General features: G+C 53.6%; 1 long non-coding RNA gene across 1 annotated transcript; it reads right to left on the bottom strand.

Moving 5' to 3' along the window:
* Positions 1-1124: 1124 nt before the first annotated feature.
* LOC147091055 (uncharacterized) lies at positions 1125-7536 on the bottom strand. The gene is made up of 2 exons (XR_015075363.1): positions 3584-7536; positions 1125-1653 (listed from the first exon to the last, which is right to left on the bottom strand). It is a non-coding gene; the product is annotated as an uncharacterized LOC147091055 (long non-coding RNA).
* Positions 7537-7998: the final 462 nt, after the last annotated feature.

The raw sequence follows: 7998 nt of genomic DNA, 5'->3' as shown, positions 1-7998 counted from the left end.
TGCCAAATCTCTGCCCACTTACTTAGCCTGTCTATGTCCCTTTGCAGGTTTTTTATGTCCTCCTCACTCACTGCTTTCCCTCCCATCTTTGTATCATCTGCAAACTTTGATATGTTACAGTCGGTCCCTTCCTCCAAATCGTTAATATAGATTGTAAAGAGTTGGGGACCCAGCACTGACCCCTGCGGAACACCACTAGTTACTGATTGCCAGTCTGAGAATGAACCATTTATCCCAACTCCCTGCCTTCTGTTAGATAGTCTCTGCACACATGGTGCCCATTACATAGTCCCAAGAAACTAGCCCTTGGCCAACATCATTCACCACACTTACCCACCCACTCATCGTAGAAGGAGGCCATTCGGCCCATTGTGCCAGTGCCGGCTCTTTGAACGAGCTCTCCGATTAGTCCCACTCCCCGCTGCTCTTTCCCCACAGCTCTGCAAATCTTTCCTCTTCAAGTATTTATCCAATTCCCTTTTGAAAGTTACCACTGAATCCGCTTCCACCGCCCTTTCAGGCAGCGCGTTCCAGATCACAACAACTCGCTGCGTAAAAAACATTCTCCTCATCGCCCCCTCTGGTTGTTTTGCCAATTATCTTCAATCTGTGTCCTCTGGTTACCGACCCTCCTGCCACTGGAAACAGTTTCTCCTTATTTACTCCATCAAAATCCCTCATAATTTTGAAAGCTCTATTAAATCTCCCCATAACCTTCTCTGCTCTAAGGAGAACAACCCCAGCTTCTCCAGTCTCTCCATGTAACTGAAGTCCCTCATCCCCGGTACCATTATGGTCAATCTCCCCTTAACCTTCTCTGCTCTAAGGAGAACAATCCCAAGCTTCTCCAGTCTCTCCACGTAACTGAAGTCCCTCAACCCTGGTACCATTCTGTTCAATCTCCCCTCAACCTTCTCTGCTCTAAGGAGAACAACCCCAGCTTCTCCAGTCTCTCCATGTAACTGAAGTCCCTCATCCCCGGTACCATTCTGGTCAATCTCCTCTGTACCATCTCCAAGGAATGACTGAAACAGGCGCACTCACTCCCTAACACAATTGGACACGGCGAGCGGGAAGTTGGGGGGGTAGGGGGCAGAAGACCAAAAAGAAAACACTGGAATTAATTGGGAATAAAAAATATTTAATAAAATATAATAATACCGACAAGACATTGTCATAGCAGCAACGTTACAAAGCTTCATAAGAGAGCTAACCTCCCCTTTACTGAGAGAGGGGGGAGGGCGCGGTGTCCACTCAATCATTGATCACAGGCTGACAATTTCAACCCGCACTTCACAGTTACAAAAATAAGACAACACCTCTGATGGCAACCTTTACCCCAGGGTTGCCAACTTTGCCTGGAGGTATTCCTGAAGGTTGCATCACATGAGCTCCAGACTCCCACCGCCATTGGTCGCCCGACACGTCAAATCCTCGCCCAGCCCCGCCCCACAGCCAATCGGAAAGCAAACAGACTCTTCCTCACCCTATTGGATGATTCTTGATTGGATGGTTCTTGCTTGCGACAATGGATAGAGACTCCAGGGCAAGCCGGGAGGGTTGGCAATCCCCTACCTTTACCCCCCAGTACACACGAAAGACCGGACACGGGTACACTTAAAGCCCAGAGCGTAAAAAACGCCAAGAAAAAGCCTCTAAATCGCACTCTTCATTGGCGCAGTCTGCATGCCCTTCGACCCCCGCCAGCTTCGAACCCCGCCCGGGGCTGCTTGGGGGGGGGGGGCGGGGGGATGAACATCCGTCTCCTCTTTTCCTCACAGCTCAACAGCTCTGACATTTCAAAGTGCTCGGGGTGAACTTCTAACCCAGTCAGACAGTGCGGCGCTCCCTCAGTACTGCCCCACCGACAGTGCGGCACTCCCTCAGTACTGTCCCTCTGACAGTGCAGCGCTCCCTCAATACCGCCCCTCCGACAGTGCGGCGCTCCCTCAGTACCGCCCCTCCGACAGTGCGGCGCTCCCTCAGTACCGCCCCTCCGACAGTGCGGCGCTCCCTCAGTACCGCCCCTCCGACAGTGCGGCGCTCCCTCAGTACCGCCCCTCCGACAGTGCGGCGTTCCCTCAGTACTGCCCCTCCGACAGTGCGGCGCTCCCTCAGTACTGCCCCTCCGACAGTGCGGCGCTCCCTCAGTACCGCCCCTCCGACAGTGCGGCGCTCCCTCAGTACCGCCCCTCCGACAGTGCGGCGCTCCCTCAGTACTGCCCCTCCGACAGTGCGGCGCTCCCTCAGTACTGCCCCTCCGACAGTGCAGCGCTCCATCAGTACTGCCCCTATGACAGTGCGCCACTCCCTCAGTACTGCCCCTCCGACAGTGCGGCGCTCCCTCAGTACTGCCCCTATGACAGTGCGCCACTCCCTCAGTACTGCACTGGGAGTGTTGGCCAAGATTTTGTGCTCAAGCTGTGCTCTTAAAGCACAGTTGGGGGCAGAGAGCAGAGGAGGGTGTTTACTCTAAGCCACACTCACCTGCTGGAAAGAGCGAGACATGCTGGTCACCGATATCCTTCCTTCGTACCTGAAGGGACCCGGCAGCAAAAGTGTGACTTGTACACAGGATATTACGGTAATAGGGCAGCTCTTAGTATTGATAGACAGCTGTATACTAATACAAATATCTTAAATTCAAAAGAGACTGTCTTCACTGAGCGGGTTACATATCACACTGGTTATAGAGCACAAAAAGCAACGATTTATACACCAGGTTACACTGAGAGATGCGTCCTATATACAACAGGATAGTCTTTTCGAGATCGCGGCCGCCAGATAATGGGAATACACGCAAATGATGTTCAGTGCCTGGGTGGGCAGCAGAAAGTGTGTGAGGTCGGGGCGCGGGGGACAGTGAGCCTCACCAGCCAGGGGTCGAAGGTTGGAGCTAGATCTACAGCAAGGCCTCGTCCCCAACTCCGCGGGCACCTTCCACCCCTCCTCACCATCGATGCTCTGGCTGGACTTCAGGTCCTCGCAAGACCAGGGGGGTGGCGGGGGGGCGGTAAAAGGCCCTTTGAGGACCCTGGCAACGCCGCCCTTGGCCTACCGCCCCTCGAATACAACCACGTCGAACTCCTTAAAGGAGAAACACACCCTCAGGAGGGGGCGGGGAGTAGGGGCGGTGGGTTGGAAGAGTCAAGGAAATGTCTCTCTCATTAATATATTATTATGTCAACAATATTCAACTCCAACTCGACGAATTGCAAAGGTTAAACAGAAATATATATATTTTATAATAGGTTAAAGATTACCCCCCCAGAAATTCGGGTGCGGGGGGTCAATTGAAAATTTCAGAACTGAGCTTTTGTCTGATAAAGGGTGTCACGGATCTCATTGAGTGGCGGAACGGGCTCGAGGGGCTGAATGGCCTCCTCCTGTTGCTGTTAAACTCAAAGAGCGGGGGGTGGGGTGGGGGTGGTTGTGACATCATCAGTCAGCGACATCCACTGGCTCAGTAAGCAGTCAGGCCTCGCCTGATAGGCCGGTATCTCCCCCCAGCATTTGATTCACAGTTACTGCAACCCCCTCCATTCCAAGTCAAACCTTCTACAATACGCGGCTACGGGCTAGCCCGAGCCGATAACTAGGGTAAATATAAAATAGGCCACTAATAAATCCAGGTATGGAATTCAGGAGAAACATCTTTACCCAGAGAGTGGTGAGAATGTGGAACTCGCTGCCCCATAAGAACATCAGAAATAGGAGCAGGAGTCGGCCATTCGGCCCCTCGAGCCTGCTCCGCCATTCAATGAGATCATGACTGATCATCGACCTCAACTCCACCTTCCTGCCCGATCCTCGTATCCCTTGATTCCACTAGTCTAAAAATCTATCGATCTCAGTCTTGAATATACTCAAAGGCTCAGCATTCACAGCCCTCTGGGGTAGAGAATTCCAAAGATTCACCGCCCTCTGAGTGAAGAAATTCCTCCTCATCTCAGTCTTAAATGGCCGACCCCTTACCCTGAGACTGTGACCCCTGGTTCTAGACTCTCCAGCCAGGGGGGAAACAGCCTCTCAGCATCTACCCTGTCAATCCCCTTCAGAATCTGATATGTTTCAGTGAGATCACCTCTCATTCTTCTAAACTCCAGTGAGTATAGGCCCATTCTACACAATCTCTCCTCATAGGATACAGGGAGTGGTTGAGGCAAATAGCATAGATGCCTTTAAGGGGAAATCTAGATAAAGACAGGAGGGAGAAAGGAATAGAAGGACATGCTGATGGGGTGCGATGAAGAGGGGTGGGAGGAGGCTGGTGTGGAGCAGAAACACTTGTATGGACCACTTGGGCCGAACGGCCTGTTTCTGTGCTGTGAATTCTGTGTAGGCTGTTTGCCTTTGACTAGAGAGGGTTCACGTCTGCGAGCTTCACCGCAAAAACAGCGGGGGGGGGGCGGGAGTGGGAGGTAGGGGGCTGGTAATCTCCCGAAGGAACGGGCCGGGCTAGGGTTGGACTTCCAACGCAGCGTGAAATCGGCCGCCCGACTTGAAACCCTCTCCATTCCCCTCACCCCCCGGGCGGGTTGGGTCAAGATTACTCCACCCCCCTCCACGCCCCACCCCCGTCCCGGTTATACGCGGCCCGAATCTCGCGGCCCCGGCTGTATTCTAGCTGAGCCTCAATAAATACCAGGGCTGAGCATTTTCTCCCCAAACGTTGACGGCTTGCCTTGAATGGTTATCTTCAAGGCCTGGCCAGTAGGAGGATTGATGTCACTCAGACTGACCCCAACACCAGGTCAAACAGCAAATTACTTTCTTTGGCCCTTAGCGCAGGACAGCATCAATGACCTCCATTGGCACCCAGCTGAGCAGCGTCTTGATTTCAAAATTCTCATCCTTGTTTTCACATCCCTCCGCGGCCTCGTCCCTCCCTATCTCAGTAACCTCCTCCAGTCCTACAACCCTCCGGGATCTCTGCGCTCCTCTAATTCTGGCCTCTTGAGCATCCCCCGATTTCCATTGCTCCACCATTGGCGGCCATGCCTTCAGCTGCTGGGCCCTGAGCTCTGGAATTCCCTCCCTAAACCGCTCCGCGCCTCTCTCCTCCTCTAAGATGCTCCTTAAAACCTGCCTCTTCGACCAAGCTTTTGGCCACCTGCCCTAATATCTCCTTACGTGGCTCGCTGTCAAATTTTGTTCAGTAATCACCCTGGTGAAGCGCCTCGGGACGTTTTACTACATTAAGGGCGGGGTATAAATGCAAGTTATTGAGTTTAGAAGAATGAGAGGGGATCTCATTGAAACTTATAAAATTCTAACAGGACTAGACAGACTAGATGCAGGAAGGATGTTCCCGATGGCCAGGGAGTCCAGAACCAGGGGTCACAGTCTAAGGATAAGGGGTAAGCCATTTAGGACAGAGATGAGGAGGAATTTCTTCACCCAGAGAGTGGTGAACCTGTGGAATTCTCTACCACAGAAGGCAGTGGCGGCCAATTCATTAAATATATTCAAGAAGGAGTTAGATATATTTCTTAAGGCTAACGGGATCAAGGGATATGGGGAGAAGGCAGGGACAGGGTACTGAATTTGGATGATCAGCCATGATCTCATTGAATGGCGGAGCAGGCTCGAGGGGCCGAATGGCCTACTCCTGCTCCTGTCTTCTATGTTTCGATAAATGAAGAGGTAATGACTTGGGTTAGGTCTTGGGGTGGTGGCGGGAGGACTGGGGGAGCTGAGAATCTGCAGTCTATGGGCGAGAGGCGAGAATTACCAACCCCGATCCTTTATGAAGTCGAGCTCATGACTCCCGTGCGTAATCACCGAGAAATCTGCAGCGAAAACAGAAAACGATGCCCGTGCACAAACGGATTCGTCGGAAGACACCAGCCATCTGTTGTGAAAAAGATCCCAGTCCTCGCTCAGTCTCCTGACTGCGCACCCCCTCCCCCACCCACCCCATAATCTCAGAGCACTTTAATTCCACTTTTGCTGTTCACTTCCCTCCTCTGAGATGATTGTGCAATTATTACAGCACATCACAAAGAAAGTCTTCACAGTTTATTGAACCCCTTCACTCCCTCTCGGTAACACTCGGCATTCCTGTCCCTCGCCCGTTGTCTGTTATTTCCCCCCTCGTTTCCTACAAAGGTTCGTTTTTGGAATATATTGATTGCTCGGGATGTCGACAGCGCTTCCCTGGTCACCCTGAGAAGGTGGTGGTGAGCCGCCTTCTTGAACCGCTGCAGTCCCGTGTGGTGAAGGTGCTCCCACAGTGCTGTTAGGGAGGGAGTTCCAGGATTTTGACCCAGCGACGATGAAGGAACGGCCGATGTATTTCCAAGTCAGGATGGTGTGTGACTTGGAGGGGAACTTGGAAGTGGTGGTGTTCCCCATGCGCCTGCTGCCCTTGTCCTTCTAGGTGGGAGAGGACGCGGGTTTGGGAGGTGCTGCCGAGAAGCCTTGGCGAGTTGCTGCAGTGCATCTTGTAGATGGTGCACACTGCAGCCACGGTGCGCTGGTGGTGGAGGGAGTGGGTATTGAGTCCAGGAGCAGAGGCACATGGAATCAAGCGCACTGCTCTGTCCTGGATGGTGTCGAGTTTCTTGAGTGTTGTTGGAGCGGCTCCCAGCCAGGCGAGCGGCGAGTATTCCATCTCACTCCTGGCTCGAGCCTTGTAGATGGGGCGGAGAGGCATTGAGGGGTCAGGAGGTGAGCCACTTGTTGCAGGGTACCCTACCTCTGCCCTGCTCTTGAAGCCAGGGTGTTGATCTGACTGGTCCAGTTAAGCTTCTGGGCAATGGTGACCCGCCCCCCCACCCAAAACGTTGATGGTGGGAGATGGTGGACATGGTTGCGCTGTTTCTTGACTGAGATAGTCCTTACCTGGCTCTTAATGTGCGTGAATGCCACCTGGCCCTTGTCAGCCCAAGGCTGGAGGTTATCCAGGTCCTGCTGCAGGCTGGCGTGTGATGCTTCATTTTCGGAGGAGCTGCGACCGGACCGGAGCCCTGTGAAATCGTCAGCAAACATCTCAAGTCCTGACCTAATGGAGGGAAGGCCATTGATGGGGCAGCTGAAGATGGTTGGGCCTCGGACGCTGCCCTGAGGAGCTCCTGCAGCGATGCCCTGGAGCTGAGATGATTGTCCTCCCGCAACCACAACCATTGTGTCAGATGTGACTCCAGCTCCTGGAATGTTTTCCCTTTGACCCCAGTTGCTCGGGCTCCTCGATGCCACACCCGGTTGAATGTTGCTTTTGGCGTTGACGTTCAGCTCTTGCTTCCGTGCTGGAATCTCGGCTGTGACGCGGTCTGGAGCTTAGTCCCAATTTAGTCCCTCATCAGTTCTGACGAGAGGCCTCCCCGAAACACTGGACGATGGATCTTCTGGGGCGCTTTTTTTCCCCGGCATCTTCTGTGCTGTTTCGCCCTCGTTTGTTTTCTCCTTCCTTCTCTCCTGAAGATACCGAGCTCCCGGTCCACTGGGAGTCCTCCCCGCAAGTGGCCCATCTACACTGGCGAGCTGCGACAGCGAGGGCTATTGAACTGCAGTGGGCATCACAGCAGATCCCCATTTCCCCATCCCCCTCCCCCACAACCGCCCCCGCCCGCCGCTTCCCGGAGTTCAAGTACCTGCATTATGGAGCAGGATTCAGGAGCGGGGAAATCCCAGCTGCTTTGACCCTTCTTTAATCCCGACTACGAAGGCCGCAACTGCGGTGAGCTAACCCAGGACAGGCTGGGGATCAAACTCGGGCCTCCGCCTGGGTCGGTGCGGCTGTGGGAAAACCCCCTCCCCCCGCTTTCCTCTTTTTTTTTTAAACGAGGAAACTAACCAAGCCGGGAAAGGGAAGAAGGACACAAGGTGGAGGAGTCACTATTAGGAAGCAGCGAAGAGACAGAGTGGCAGAAACGTGTAGCACAGGAGGAGGCCATTCGGCCCGTCGGGCCTGTGCCAGCTCTGTGAAAAAGTGCTCAGTCCCACATCCACCACCACCCCCCCGCCGCTTTTTGTCCGTAAGTTCCTTATCCTCAA

The sequence above is a fragment of the Somniosus microcephalus genome, unplaced genomic scaffold, assembly GCF_052327205.1.
Source record: "Somniosus microcephalus isolate GS21.2 unplaced genomic scaffold, FLI_Smic_1.0 unresolved_chr4, whole genome shotgun sequence".
Classification (NCBI taxonomy): domain Eukaryota; kingdom Metazoa; phylum Chordata; class Chondrichthyes; order Squaliformes; family Somniosidae; genus Somniosus; species Somniosus microcephalus.
This window is presented reverse-complemented; position numbering and strand designations above follow the sequence as displayed.